This window comes from Nannospalax galili, unplaced genomic scaffold (genome assembly GCF_000622305.1).
Source record: "Nannospalax galili isolate Female #2095 unplaced genomic scaffold, S.galili_v1.0 scaffold146, whole genome shotgun sequence".
NCBI lineage: Eukaryota > Metazoa > Chordata > Mammalia > Rodentia > Spalacidae > Nannospalax > Nannospalax galili.
Genome location: NW_008357929.1, coordinates 2,486,080 through 2,502,045, shown reverse-complemented (window position 1 = coordinate 2,502,045; position 15,966 = coordinate 2,486,080). Strand labels below are relative to the sequence as shown.

The 15,966-nt window shown below is 41.7% G+C and overlaps 1 pseudogene; it reads right to left on the bottom strand.

Moving 5' to 3' along the window:
• LOC115068048 overlaps positions 1-14,583 on the bottom strand; it is a 44,879-nt pseudogene extending 30,296 nt beyond the window's left edge.
• Between the last annotated feature and the right edge of the window lie 1,383 nt (positions 14,584-15,966).

Here is a 15,966-nt window from a genome sequence, read left to right as displayed (position 1 = left end):
TTTCTTTCTTTCTTTCTTTCTCTCTCTCTCTCTCTCTCTCTTTCTTTTCTTTCTTTCTTTCTTTCTTTCTTTCTTTCTTTCTTTCTTTCTTTCTTTCTTTCTTTCTTTCTTTCTTTCTTCTTTCCAGCTCAAACTTCAGAATCAACAGGATAAAAAAATAGCAACCACAAATTCTGAGCTTCCCCAAGGACATGTGGAGGATTTGAGAATGTCAGCTGTACAAATATGACTCCATCTTTAGACAGACTGTCTGGAAAGACGGGCTGGGGGAACGCCGGCCCTCGATACCACACGCAGATGTCGTGTGTGTATCTCCAGCTAAGTTTATTATCTGACAGATAGGCAGCACAAATATTGACTTTTGCTGTTTTTACTGTAACGGCAGCCATAAACATTGATTACTGCTGGTCAGGGCAGGCTGCACCGAAGGCTGCAGATCTTCATAGCCCTAGAGCCTTCATCTGGCCTCAGGGCAGCTCAGTAAGGAGCAGGGCTGAGAATGAGGTCCTCAAGGCATGGGTTGACATAGAAATAGCTACATGGTGATGATGTGAAAGATCCTGCAGTTTTGAAGAATGTGAAAAAAAAAAATCCCTATAGGGACTGTGCTGCATCTGGGTTCATTTAGCCCAAGAAAAATCCCAAATGTAGAAGAGAAACAAGAGGGCTTAAAAGGCCCCCTGTGTGGTAGCCTCCTCCATCCAGGCAGAGAACTTCCTATTCTGTTGGTAGCATACAATAATAGATCACTATGTTTTCCAATTTTTCCCCAGTATCATTTTCTTAGCAAGGGAGATAATCAGTCCGTCAGAACTTCAGTGGTCCTTTTCAGGGAATGTAGGGATGCCTGTTTTGGTCAAAATATGTTTATTAGTGCCTTTTCTTTGTTTTTTCAGACCCAGATTGAAAAATTTCTGTCACAAATGTGGAGTAGTTCACATTTTCTGTTTCACTGGGGTATAATGTGTTCTGCAGGAACTTCAGGAGCCAGGAAGATCATAGTATCTATTGATAGAAACGGAAAGCTGACAGAAGAACCCTGATGGAAATCTGTGTGGGTCTTCAGGTGACCGGCTTCCAGATAGGAAGATATGTCTACCCCACGGAACTCACTTCTGTGAAATTTAGCATCACAGCCGAGCACTCAGAAGATTCGGTAAGTTCAAGGCCAGAGCATCTGCATCTCTGAGGGCATCTCCCACTAACTTCTGACCCTGGTCAACATCCGCTCAGAGCAAGATCTGCACCATCTTCAGGAACTCTGTAGTAGGAATGAAATCAACAGAGCCATGCTTAGGGATTGAATGTCATTCAAATCCATGCAGAGCAAAGCAAAGAATGTTCCCTCCAGGCCTAAGCTGGGGGCGGGGGTTGCTGTGTGCTGAAGGTGGGAGTATGTACTATATGTATATTAATGAGGTGAAACCCTACTTTTCCTTTGGAGTCTGACTACAAGGACACTAAACACCTGAGGTGCATTTGTCTAATGGTTCAGCCATCACATGCTGCTCATACCTGCCTTTGGAAGACTCAGCCTTAAATTGATTTAATAACACTGATGGAGGAGTTTCTATCCATGGCAAGGGGGGTTGCACATGCAAACATACCACACAGGGGAAGAGTGTAGTTTTCAGAACCAAGTCCAGACACATATGCCTTGGATGATTTCATAAAAGTCTCAATGTTTTCCAGAATATTCTTTTCATTTCTGCTAAAGGAAAAATAGCACGGTCATTGTTCCACTAGAAGAAATAACATTTTCCAGTATTTAGCATGTAAGTATATCCCTTCTCTTTGTTTCTATTCCATTCTCAGCAAGAAATGTCAATCAATAAAACAAAGAGTGGCATTCATAAAGCAGTTTTGCAGAATGATGTTGGACTGGTTAAATTCAAGGGAATTAAGTGACACCATTTACAGTGCTTAAGAGAATTATCTGAAATGTCCTATGTGTCAAGAATACTGTGGAAATCTAAGTTTGTTTAAAATGAATGTAAAGTGCTGTTCTACCCATCTGTGTTTGTCCTTTGTAACTTCTCCTTTAAGATTTCCTTAAAAAAAAAGTGAAAGCTGCCAGTGTGGTGTCCTTCTCCACTACTGGTTGTACAATCCCTCATAATAGGGAGTGAACTGCCCCCCACAACACTTTAGGATTCAAGTTTAATTTTACATTTGGTGATATGAGCTTGTCATCAGTTTAAAATAATGGATGCAGGCCTGGAGAGATGGCTCACTGGTTAAGTGCACATACTGTTCTTCCAGAGGACCCAAGTTTGGTTCCCAGCACCCATATCGGGTGATTTACAACTGCCTGTAACCCTAGATCTAGGGGATCCAATGCCCTCTTCTGGCCTCCTAGGGCAACTGCACCACATGTGCCATTCATTCACACAGGCACAGACACACACATACAAATGAGAATAAAATAAATTTTTAAAAAAGTGACACAAAGCTTTAGATTTTCCACTTCCATTTCAGAGTGCTTTTTATCATCCTAGTCAGACAGTAAGTCTTTATTTAGAATCAAGAAGTTCTTTAAACCCAAGTATCTGAATTCCACCCACTGCTATAATTGCAAAGCCAGTTCTCCTTTTACCCTTTCTTGATACCCATTCAGGTCTCTGCAGTGGAATACTTGTCATTACATGACAATTAAATCTTTTTAATGTTCCAAAGTCCATTTTATTTAAATATTCATTTTGATTAGCAAATATAACAGAAATAATGGACTATTTTATAAGTTTGTGGAATGATGTTGGTTGTGCTGAGACTACATTTCTTTCAATATTGAATCTTGTTCTTGCTTCAACTATTGCAGTATTCATGGCAAGCCCCATTTTATAGCTGTGTAGAACCAAAGGTGAAATAACCATAACTTGGTCAGGGTTATTCAATTAGTGAAACTTGGAATAAAGACAAACACTATGAGTGCAGAAACAGTATTTCTTCTAATATTGTTCAGGTGTCCTGTTGAAGAATTGTTCCTGAGACAGTTACCCAGGTCTCCACTTGCTCCCTATGACTTACTATCATTCCCTTAGGGGCATTTTAACTGACAGCAGCAGATCTATTCTTTCCTTAACGGAGTTAGCTGTAGTTGAGAGATCTCATTAGGGCATCTGCTTGCCACTTAGGCAGGTTATCACATCTCACTTTGCCCCAGCAGAAGAAAAAAACCTTACAGATAAGTAGATTGATTCCATGTGGTCAAAATCTTCACCCAAGGCTTTGGCTTGGGTCATGCTCAGTAAATGCAGGATGGCCCTTGAAAGCAAATGTTAGTTTATTGATCACCATGAGCAGATATTCATATTATCCTAAACCAGCAGTTTCCAGAATTCATACTATACCATAGATATGCTAGACTATGAGACCAGGGCAGAAGGACCAGACTGGCTGACCTCACTCACGTCAGTGGGTAGTGTGATGCTGTGAGTATCTTCATCCCAGAGGCCCACATCTCAGTGGAAGACAGGTTTGTGGAACCAGTGGGAGGTGGTGAGAGCTTAACACTGGGTGGTGGGGCATGAGTGATTGGACCTGGAGCTACTGCTGGATAAGAGGGTCCTAGGGGTAGAGGAAGCACCTCACATTATTTGAGGGCATTTTCAGGAGGCCTTCTCAGTCCCCAGAAGAACTGTGCTCCAGAGACTGTGCAGCATTTCTTTTATCACTGGATACTTGCAGAGATGGAGACTGGGAGAAATCCCTGCACACTCTTCTTTCTTGGTCAGCTTATGAGTCATTTTCCTTCTACAAACAAAAACTCCACCTAAAACAGATTAGCTCATGTTGCTTTTCTTAGTAGCATGCCGTATATTTTCTTCCCCACTTGCCCATGTTCTGTCAAAGATGAGAAATATCGTGCAGGACTCTTGAAAAGCTGAGGTCAGAGCGGAGCCAGCCTGACAGGCTCATGGGAAATTCTTAAAGCATCCCAGCCCAGATTCAGGGCCTCTGTGGTAAACTTCAGATAACGATCTCTGCTTCTTCCCGCTTGGGCGCGTCACCTCATCTGTAGTGCTGGCCCTCGTGGTTTGTGTCAAACACTAAGGAGATGGGGGGAAACCAGGGATGGGGTCAGGAAGTTCAAGGAAAAGCCAAGGTTGAGAGGGGACTTGGTCCTTCCCTGTTTCCACACTGCAGATTAGAAAACTAAACTGAAATTAACAGCATGCACAAAAAGAAAATCATGCCTTCCCTATTTATTACATTGCTTAGTAACCACGGGGAATCATATAAAGTTTTCCCATTTATTCATAGGAAAAGCCCACTCTAGCTTTCCTGAATGAATTTATTGTTAAGTGTTTGCCTATAAGGTCTGTGTTATGCTCTCCAGTATAAAATGGAGCTGTGTGGGCATCACTGTCTGTAGAATATGAATGTTTAGCCACCTTTGGGGAACCAGCTAGATTACTCCTCAAGGATATCTTGCTACTCAGTGAAGGGGGACTCACTAAGGAGAGCACAGCCAGCTGGTTATGTCCAACAGGCAGGGCCTGCGGAGAAGCAAGATGGAGGGTGTGTTACTTGAGAAGGCTTCTTTACTGTTACAGTGGAATATTTATTCTCATTTGTTGTATTTGTTTTCACATTTCAAATAACACTAAAGAAGTCAGTCTTTTATGTCTGTGAATGAAGGCACAGATTTAAAAGACTAGGAAGTACCACTGTAGAACTAATTCCAGAGCAAATACAGACAACTCTTTGCTGAAGGCTTTGGGAACAACTAGTCCGCTGACTAAAATAATATGAAGATAATGAAATACAGAATGTGAGGTTTTAAACAGAAAACTCAAGGTTCTTTTCAGTTTTCTATACACGTTCATCATTCCCAATCTGAACACCAACCAGAAGAGCTCTCAAATCTGAAAGTTCTTGACCAGACATGATGCTACAAGAAGAAAATTCTGTACCTGTCCTGTGGGATGAATGGTAGGCCAAGTTAACCGCCCCCCAATTCTGTGAAATAACATTAAGGTTACATGGATAAGGTTTATGCAAAACATAAATGACTTCATATTTAGACTGAATTTTCCCTGAAATACTTCATTATGGATAGGCAAATAGTCTAAAATATAAAGAACTGTAAAGATTCATGCCCCAAGCACTTGGGATAAAAGATGCTCAACCTGTAATTTTTTCCCCCTTAACCCTGGCACCTTGAGGGAACAGTGTAGTCTAGCAAAAAGCACATGAGAATTATATTGCAGAACTGATTTGTAATGTGTATTGCAATAATATAAACAGAATACTATGTTTGTATTCATGTTTTATAAATTAATACTTTATATTTCTACAGATAACACACTTGGAAGAGTCTGAATGTGAATCCCCTACATCAGTAAGAGTGGCTGTTTCTGCCAAAGCAGGAGACTGGGGAGGAGCCTTCTTTTTAAACAATTGAACTATTTATTAAACATGATACTGTTAAAATGGAATAAGGTATTGCTTGTAAAAATTGGCTAGTGATGGTTTTTATAGGCAGTAACAACAATCAGACGGTCCCAGGCAGGGCTAGCTTGCGTACTGGGCTAGTCAGGCGATTTCCTCAGGTGTCAAAGTCTCAGTTTCTTCATCTGAAAGAGGTGGTGCTTGGTGAAAGGTAGAGGGTACTTCCTGGGCTCTGTGATTCCCCTAGGTCTCTTCAGCAGATGAAGGGCAGGTGAGTTTTGAAAAGATGAGGGGAACATGGAATATGCGTGTGGGAGAGCGTAGGAGAGGCATCCCATTTCCAATCCAAGCCGTTCTGCCCTCATTTTAAGTTTAGTGAACCTCTACATCAAACCAAATTTGAACAGTGCTGGAACAATTAACAATTCATTGATTGTTGGGAGTTAAACAAAATGCAAAGCTGGAGCTGAAGAAATGTTTTGACCAAGAATGCTTGCTGCTCTTCCGGAGGACCTGAGTTTAGATTACAGCACCCAGTTGGACAACCGTCAAGTACCTGTAAACCTAGCTTCAGGGGATCTGACATCTTCTGGCCCCCACAGGTACCCCCACACACATGGCATATACTCACACAGACACACACACACACAGACACACACACAGACACACAGACACAGACACACACACACACACACACACACACACACACACACACACACATCTATATCCCAGTTACTAGGGAGGGAAGACTCCCGCTGTTTGTTTATCTTGTTGAATTTTTAATGGCCCTGCCTCTGCCTCCTGAGTGCTGGGTTACAGTGCCTCATCAAGCCTACCTGAGATTCCTGTTCTGATTGGCCAAGGTAGGCTCTTATTTAACCATGTGGACTGGGAGTAAGCACAGCAGACAGTCAAAGAGAGCTAGCATGTTCCTTGAAAGATGGAGACCCAACAGTAGGGCCAGTGCTGCAGCCTCCCAGCTAGCCCCTTTGACTTATGATAGAGTGACAAGAAGTTCTGAAGAGAAGATGCCTTCATTGGCCACTCCGCAGCTCCTGGAAGCCTAAGCGAAAAGAAAAGTGGGAACAAAAGTCACTTCTCTGCAGCCTGTGTTGCCTAAAATAACTCATTTTTAACCAAAATGCTTAAAACAGTGCACGTTTTCTTTACATGTCATTATTTTATAATCCTATGGAAATGTTTCAGTATTCCCTGAGATTTCCATTCCCAGTCTTCAAAGAGGCTGAAGCTGCTGATCCGTCTCAGGAAGAATCAAAGGAGAACCAAAGGCAGAATGGGCAGTTTTACCCTGTGAAAACAATGACTGTGAAGGGAAAAATGGAGAAAATGGGGGTATTCTACTGGGAAGGGAGGAGGAAAGGACATACCTGAAGGCAGTATAACAAGAAACACTGTGCCAGGCAGGAGAAACCTCCCTTCAAGTTATTGGTCAGGGTAGTCCAAGAGACTCCCAAAGTAACACAGGCTATTGCCATAGCCCTGAGTCCCTCCCAGAATTTGAAAGTAAGACGCTATTGCTAAAGACAGGACAAATTTGGGACATAGCACTTGGAGCAATGGAGCTAGAACTAACCTGGAAGCCTCCTCTCTGGACAGCTCTCAGTTCTAGAGGATACTATGCAAGCTGCTAAGAGAGAAAATTAATTAATGGTCCAACCCATCTGTAAAGCCTAATAACCAACTGGGACAGCAAACCATCTCTATTGGTGCAGTAGTGACACTTTTATCTAAGGGGTGAAAAGCAGCTATCTAATTGACAAGTCCTCTCAATGGGAGGAACTCATGAGTGGCACTGTAAATACAGCCAAATACACATGGCTGGAGAGATCATAGATGCTAGAGAAATCCCTATCCATGTCATATCTCTAGACAAATTAAATTTCTTATAGTGTGCTAAATATGGATCTTTATATTTACAGACAGGTAGACTATACACCACTCATCAAAGAACCTCCTTTTTGAAACACATGGAGACCATTACAGAGTTATACAACTGGTCACACACAGAGAATATATGTCTGAGAGATGCCCAGCCCTAAGTGACACATCTACAGTGGAACCTTTACACCTAAGGCTCGGGGAACATAGTGGAACAGGGGGTAGAGAGACTATCAACACATCTCTCAACTCTCACAAATGAAGCTTCCTCGTACAACAGAGTTTGATGCACACAGAGGGCCACAGCTGGCCAAGCTGTAGAGGATAAGAGACTGCAGAGTGCGTGTCCCTGGGTAGGACTCCCATATTAAACCTCACCCACTCACAGCTCAGGGACCATTGCAGAAGAGGAGGCAGAAAGATTGTGTGAGTCAGGGTTGGTGCATGAGCGTAAGGAAACAGAGGCTTTCAGGCCCAGTGGGAATTTGCTGATATGAACTTCCAGCAACGGTGATAGCGTGCACAAGACCCATGCCGACTTCATCAGACAAAAATCCCGAAAACCCGACTAGAATTGGGGAACTGAGAAGCAGGCCCTAACTTTAGCTGAGGACCTATTGACAACCACTAACTGTGGGGTGAGGGAGAATATTCTTTAAGAGAGATATTCTAGAAAGGCTGGCTAGACTCTAGTGGATGAACTTGAACTGAGGGACATCTGGGTACAAATTTTTGAATGGAGAGATCTTAACATATATGACAGAATGCATGAAATCAGGTGGGGGAGGCTATGGAGGTGTGAATGGGGGAGGGGGATTTAAATTTGATTAACATCTATTACATGAAATGCACAAAAGTTAATAAAAATATACGTTAAAAAGAAAAATAGTGGCTTTGCCAAGTTCACATACGGAAACTGCCTAGCATTTAATCCTTCGTAAAAGGATAATTAGGCAAAGTCCCTGTCCATTTGACACAAGGAAAGCATTACTCTAGTTAATTAATAATTCCAAAAGCATTTTCTTAATGACACTTTGATGATAATCTCAAATGGAAACACATCTGTGTACAGATAAATGACTATTACAATCATGCGTATACACATGTCCTCACTCACATGTCATTACTGCTCATCAACTCTGCTACAGAAGTAGCTAGGAGCATAAAGGTCAGGCTTACAAACACAAGCATGCAAAGAGCACCACACACAGAAAAAGAGACCAATATATTCTCATATATTTTCATTAAATTTTTTGTCGTAAATACTATAAACGCTTCTTAAAATTTTTGTGTGGGTATGTGGGTATGTCTTCACTAACGTCACAGCATACATGTGGAGGCAAGAGGATAACAGGATGACTTGCCTTTTGCCTTTTGTCACGTGGGTTCCAAGGATTAAACGCAGGTGGTTTGGCTTGGTTCAAGCAGCCTTATCCTTTGAGCCACCTTAATGGCCCCTAGCATGGACCTTTCTTGTTGAGCACATGGTAATGCTGAATTCCAAGTCAAAATTAGACCAATACTTTAAAGGAAAGGTGAGGTGGTTTGGAATTTAATGCGTATTACACTTTGCCCTCTTTATCTTGTTCAAGGATGTGGATGTGTTTCACAGAGAGTCATAAACACAGAGAAGCCCAGCTCTGAGGGCAGCGGAGTTCTAACCAGCAGCTACTGTTCTTCCTTTTGCTGTGCTGTTCCACATGGCTTCACAGTATAGAGGTTTGCTTTGTTGATCTTTCAGAGTCCAGACCAAGTTTAAACCATGCTTGGGCTGGAATACCCAAATTCTTGCGCAGTTTCCAAAGAAGGGCCAAACACCTTTCAGAAATTTGAATTAACCAGTTAGGATAAGGCGTCTAGCCCCAGTCCAGTTTCAGGCCTGTCTAGGAGCTCATCCAGGGAGCTACTGGACAGACCTACTGTCGACCAGTAGGGGGAACCCCAGTGTAAAGGCATCTCAGGTCATCCATATACTATTCACAGCATGGATTACATAATTTGTGGCACACCACAGATGAAATAAGTGCCATTAACATGAGATTGTGTAAAAAACATTTGGGTTAGGATAATTTTACATTTCATGTGTGTGACCAAGAATGGACAAAGAAAAATCTATCAAACTTAGAAATAACTGATGATTACCAACTGTGTTTTAGAAATCTTAAGCACTTTTATGGTACAAAGTGGAGAGCAGACTCACCAGTGGGCTTCACTGTAGGAAATGCCCGGCTGCAGTAGGAGCTGACCCTAGGAAGGAACCCATCAGTGTTATCTGAGGACAGGGCTTCAGCTTGGGCATGCTGGCATTGGGCAAAGAGCACTCCCAATTGTGTCTTTGTCAAGAGCTTAAAACTCCTGAGACTACACACAAAATGCCAAAAATATCTTTTTCTCTCTCTCTCTTCCTTCCTTCCTTCCTTCAAAGACTCGGTGATCCATTCTGTATTGCCAACTAGTTATCAGAATACGTCCTTCCTTCCTTCCTTCCTTCCTTCCTTTTTTTTTGGTCTTTTTGAGATAGGGTCTCCCTGGAGCATCAGCTGGCCTATGTAGACCAGGCTGGTCTTGAACTCACAGAAATCCACCTGCCTCTGCCTCCTGAGTGCTGGGATTAAAGGCATGCACCGACTACACTTGTTCTTAATCTACACATAGCATGGTCTGAACCAGTATATAAGGGAGGAACTCATCCAGATGACTTCTGATTACACACACACACACACACACAGACGTACAATCAGGTACTAGAAGGCAACTTTCCCACTTGCTTTTCCTACTCTTTACAATGGATCTCAATTTCAGCCTCTCAAAAATGGATTTTTAAAAAATTTTCTCTTTTCCTATGGCTAAGGGAAAGTTATAAAGTTATAAAGTGCTTGAAACAGAACTTAGAGTACACCTAGAAAGATAAATAGGAGAGAGAATATATGGGGAGAAAGAGAGAGAGAGAGAGAGAGAGAGAGGAAGAAGGAGGAAGGAGGAGGAGAAAAGAGGGAGAGAGAGGGAGGGATATATCAAAAACTTTTAATACCAAGCTTGGTGGCTAATCAACACACCTTTAATCTCAGCACTGGGGAGACAAAGGCAGGCAAATCCAGTCCAACCTGGTCTACATAGCGAGTTCTAAGGTATCTGTGGCTATAGGGAGACCCTGTCTCAAAACAAAATAAAACAAAACAAAAACAAAAACACCCAGAAAATCATCTACTGCTCTTCATGACTGAATTTGAAGGATGCAGCATCTCTGGAACCAGGGTAGGCAGTTATGGGAAGGCATGGAATGAAGCCAGACAGACTACAGACAAAAAGCAAGCTGGTTCTACACGTTTTAAATGTCCGGCAGGAAGTAACATGAAGGTAGCTTGTCACAACATACCCAATCAAGAAGAAAAGTCCCCTGGAACTCAGAGATGAAGTAAAAAGACATACTTCGTGGGTTAAGACTCCCAAAGTGAGAAATGGAGCAGATTAGAAAGAAGAAATACTGAAAATAGACATAGTATAGAATTTTGCTGAAATGAAGCAGGGTTGATGAGCTTACGAGGACCAGCACGTACCAGGCATGATTTATTTTTAAGGAGCCAATGGAATAAAAAATTATTAGTTGTTGCAACTATGAGTTTATTCAGCACATAACAATCTCTCACAGCTTCAGTGAGGTGGCTGAGCATATTCTTGAGCAAACTGCCACAGAACTGGAGTTCAGTTGCTGAGCCAGACCAGCCTTGGCTTTCTTGTCAACCCCAGTGGACACAGCCACGTGTCTGTAGGTGTCTCTGTCAGCCTCCTCTCTTGTGAATCTTGCTCATCCTCTGGCCCTTTGGGCAGGCCCTTGGGGCGGGGGCCTGCCAGTCTCAAGATGGCTGTGGTACAGAGTGGCAGGCTTGCCATCTCAGGAGGCAAGTGGAGGTCATCGCTGGGATTCACGGGATACTGGATCTCCTCCTGATAAGATGCTGTTGGAAGTGTCTTCAGGCAAACTGCTCCTTCACACAGCCTCCAGACCTGAAAAACTGCAAGGTCTGCGTGGCACAAAGGTTGGGCACATTCTTGTCTGCCAGCTTAGGGTATTTGGACATATGAGCATCTTTCTTGGCTACCATCGCTCTCATTAAAAAGGAGTTCATGGATGGCAATCCAGTTCTTCTTGGGTATCAACTTCGTGGCAGCTGCAGGATCTGAGGCTGAGGCTGGAGTGTGGAATGAAAATTATTAAGCACAACTATACCGCAGGCACTGAGGAAAAATAGAAGCATGTGTAGAGTTCTGGGTTTAATAGTATCACCACAAAGTAAATTAGTTAATTAATAAACAAGATGTATGTGGCACCTATTTCAATAGGGTTTGAATTTACCTTGCAGCAAATCACAGACCAGAGCACAAAGCTTACAAAGTGCTATTGCAGAAGTGAGACGCTTACCAGAGGTGCTGTTTAATTGGCTTGGGGAAATCAGGAGTGACTTTCCAGAAGGGACATTTTAGAAGACTTGAGGAGTACACAGGCACTGAGAAGAACAATATCTCCATGGGTGGGCTGGAAAATAATCCAGGCAGAGGCAACTGCACAAATAAAAATCCCGAAACCAAAAGAAGACTTAGAGACATGGCCCAGCACCCACATTAGGCAGTTTACAACTGCTTGTAACTCCAGCTCCTGGGGATGTACATACACATTCCCATACACACACACACACACACACACACACACACGCACGCACGCATGCACACACGCACACGCATACACATATACATAAATAAAAATAAAACTTCAAAAAATAAAATGGAAGGATAGCACCATACATCCTTACAGTCGAAAACATCCCTCCAAGGCTAAAATATCAAAGAAAGGCTAGGCTAATAAAAGTAGAGGCTAATTTCCACAAGAACTGGTTCCCTACACAAATCCCTTCAACCATAATGCTGAGACCAGGGTAAAGATGAGACCATCCTTATCTAAGGACAGGGCCACATAGAGGTAAAGGCTTGCCCTAATGATGCTATTTGCACCTTCCAAAAGGTTTTTCTAATAATAAATGGAGCATCAATAGCAGACAGCAACACTAATGAAAGAAACCAATTAGGAGGTCACCACAGGAATTTAGGGAGAGAAAGGTAATCTGAGCCAGTGGAGTGGCAACGGGAATGGATAGAAATAAGAGGTCAAATCAGCACACTAATTGGGTGTATCTGGGAGAAAATATTAAGGATGATAACTGGGTGACTAAATTGAAGCAGGAGCCTGAAGCAGAGACCATGGAGGGATGCTGACTACTGTCTTGCTTGCTCACTGGCCTTTGCCCCACCACCTTTCTTGTACAGCGCAGGCTCACCTGCCTAGGAATTGTATTGCCCCTGGTGGACTGGGTCCTCCTACACCAATTATCAATCAAGAAATTTCCCTACATTACTGCCCAAGAGCTAATCGGATTGTGTGGCAATCCTTCAGGGGAAGTTCCCTCTTCCCAGGTGACTCTAGGTTGTGTCAAGTTGACAATAAAATCTAACCAGGCAGAAGGATAAAAAAGAAAGAAATAAGACAAGTAGAGACATCTGGAATGGGTCACTGAAGAAGCCAGTGCCAGGCCTCCCCAGAGAGCCTTGGAAACACTCCAAGATCATCATCAATGAGTTCTCAAAATATTTGTTGAATGATGTTAGATGAATGAGCAGCCTGTGTGGTAATTAGCAATATAATTAATTGAAGGTTGCCAGCCCAGCTGGGCTGGTCCTTAGCTCTGACACACAAGAGCTGGTTGTGGTATTTTCTTCCCTATAATAGATGACATGGGTTCTCTAAATAACATGGTAGTTCTGTCCTTGGGAGAGGGGGAAAATGATAGGAGAGCAGCTCTCTAAGAGGAAAGAAATGCTCTAAAACTGCCTGTTCCCAGAGAAATCTCTTGTGATGCTTGCTCCTAATGTGAAGGGGATTCTTACCCTGATTACAGGTTCTTTGTTCATCTAATCCCCAAAGAGGTGCGTTTGAAAGAACACCCCACTCTTCTGCCAAGAGATCTAGAGCACACTTCCATCCAGGGGGATGCCTCCCTTAGGAATGATACCCTCTGTAGCAGTTGATGGAAGCAAAGGTGAGCAACTGACTGCCCACTCTAGTCCTTCAGTCCTAATTAAGAACAGACCTTGAGGGAAAGTAAACCATCAGAGAGCAGTGCTCATGGGAGGAGATGAAAGAAAATGTCCCTGACAGAGTGACACGGGCAAGAGAGGGAAACAGCATCACGACTGAGACTCAACAGGATGACAAAACAATATGCTTCTTTGACAAGCGAATCAATGGATGAACAAGAAAGATTCATTTAGCAAATAAGATCATAAAAGTAAGCTCATGATTTTACTGATTATTACAAATCAGTAGGATAAAAATGAGTCGTGACATCAACTAAATCACCTAGATTGGGATAATAGCAAACAGTTTAAAAAATTACTGTTATTTTGTAATTAACCTTTTCTGACCTCTCAAAACAGACGAGAGTTTTGGAGTTTGGAAGTTTAGATATGAATAACAAGTATATGTATCACATATCTCCATGGATTATCTTCTTTTAACACAGATACAGTTTATTTTATAATATCATGGTTTCTTTCTCTCCTCTAAAAATTTCTTTTTCTCTTTATAGAACTTTTTGGTCATGGGGTATTTTTCTTTTTTGACTGTTGAGTACTTTTGCCATGTCTCCTAACTTTTTGTGGAAACCTCACTATCTCTTTTTATTTTCAAATACATAAAAATTAAAGGTATGTGTTCATTTTCTTTTCATTTATCTGAATATTTGAAAGCCCAACATTATCACAAAACAAGATAGAAAGGAACAAACTATTTATTCAAATATATTTGTTTTTAGCTGTCTACTGTTAACTGGTTTTTTTTGTAAATGTTTTTTGTTCTTTGCCCTTTCTTTGTATGGGAGCATCACTGTTGTAGACAGCTAAGCGTACAACATGAAAAGTCAAATGACACAAGCTTTCATTACCTGCTCCTTACAGCTCACTTACTTTACTCTTTCAAAAAAGCTACTAACAGTTTCTAGCTAATATTTGTGATGTTTTCTTATGTTCCTCTAAATAACATGGTAATCTTACTATTTCCTAATTTTTAATTTTACTATTGTTCATTGATTTTTCTGCAATGTAAGCATTAGGCAGCAAAGCATAGGTAATAGTTTAGTAATCTGGGAGTCCACTCAGTTTGGGCTATGCATACCCCTTTTCTAATAATGATAAATTTGGCAGCCTAAGATCCTTACCTGCACACTGTACACCCCGCCCCATACTCTGAATAATGCACCCAGCAAGATGTTAACAACATAGGACCCCCACTTTCAATGAACTGCACACATATCCCTCTCTGAGGAATAGAATAAGTTTTTCCATCCCAGATTGACCTCGAGACTTAGATTCTATTCAGTCATTTTCTCTGTATGTCAGTCTATGTTACCTAAAAAGCAGAGTCTGTCTGAACTGGTTTTGGGTGCATGTGTTCCAAAGCAAACTTTTAAGGAGAATTGCCTATTTACTATCTTATGTCTATGAAAAATAGGGTGCATATATTATTAAAATAGGATGCATTATGGGAAAGGACATGCATAGTAATGATTATATTACCTAAATCAAAATAGCAACCACACACACTACTTCCTTAGTAACCAGACTTCTTCATTAGACCCCATAAAAAGAGAACTCAGGCAGCAACCTGGGACCCTTGAGTGTCCTCATTCTTGTGACCTGCTGCTCCTGTGTAGTGAATTCTGACCTGTTCTATAGCTTTGAGTGACTGAAGCTTCCCTGATACTTTGCAATCTGCATAAGCATTTATTTCAGTCCCTTGAATAAGAGGCCAAGAACATGGAAAACATCCAGCACAGACTCCAACTACCCATAGCAAGATGAGGATTCAACTCTGTTTATTAATCCTTATACCATTGTCCCAAATATACCCTTCTTTCCCCCCATCAACCTTTCAATATAGTTTTACTTTAGATTTAATTTTATATAATATTGATTGCTTAAATTACTAGAATCATGAACATAGGATTGAGAGCTTCACATGATAAATGGTGATCAGTTTTTCCTTTGACATTTTATATTTCCCAAAATCCATAAATCTTTTTATTTGTTTCTTCAATTCTTCATATCTTTATTAGGAATGTTACTCAGGCTTTCCAGGAATGATGTGAATCTCTTTCTTAATACATTTATTCACGTTAGGTGTTTGAACAGTTTATCTTCTTGAAAACACATAACTTTCCTTGCAGTTATTCTGATCTGCTGCAGTTTCCATGGGTTTTCCTGCTTGGGGGTCATCCCGGATTCTCCTCGCTTCACTTTGTGTCTCTTGTGTTGAATGCCCCGTTTCATACATGTGATGTCTTCCCTTTATCATTTATTCCCTTATTTCACTGCTGCAAATGTTCTAGTGGCTTCCTTTGGAGTGATGTGTGAACTTTTCTGGAGACTTCCAGTTCCTGACGTGCTCCTCTAGCTTTCCCTTCTCCCACCACGCTCCTTGCCTACTGAGACGCCTCAGCGTTTAATCCATTCAGATCCTCCAGTAGGTATAAGAAGCTCCTCAAGGTGGGGAAACACACTCTGTCAAGTGTAATTTCCAATTACAAGATGCCTCAAACTCCAAGTTCAGAAATGCTGTAATAGAAA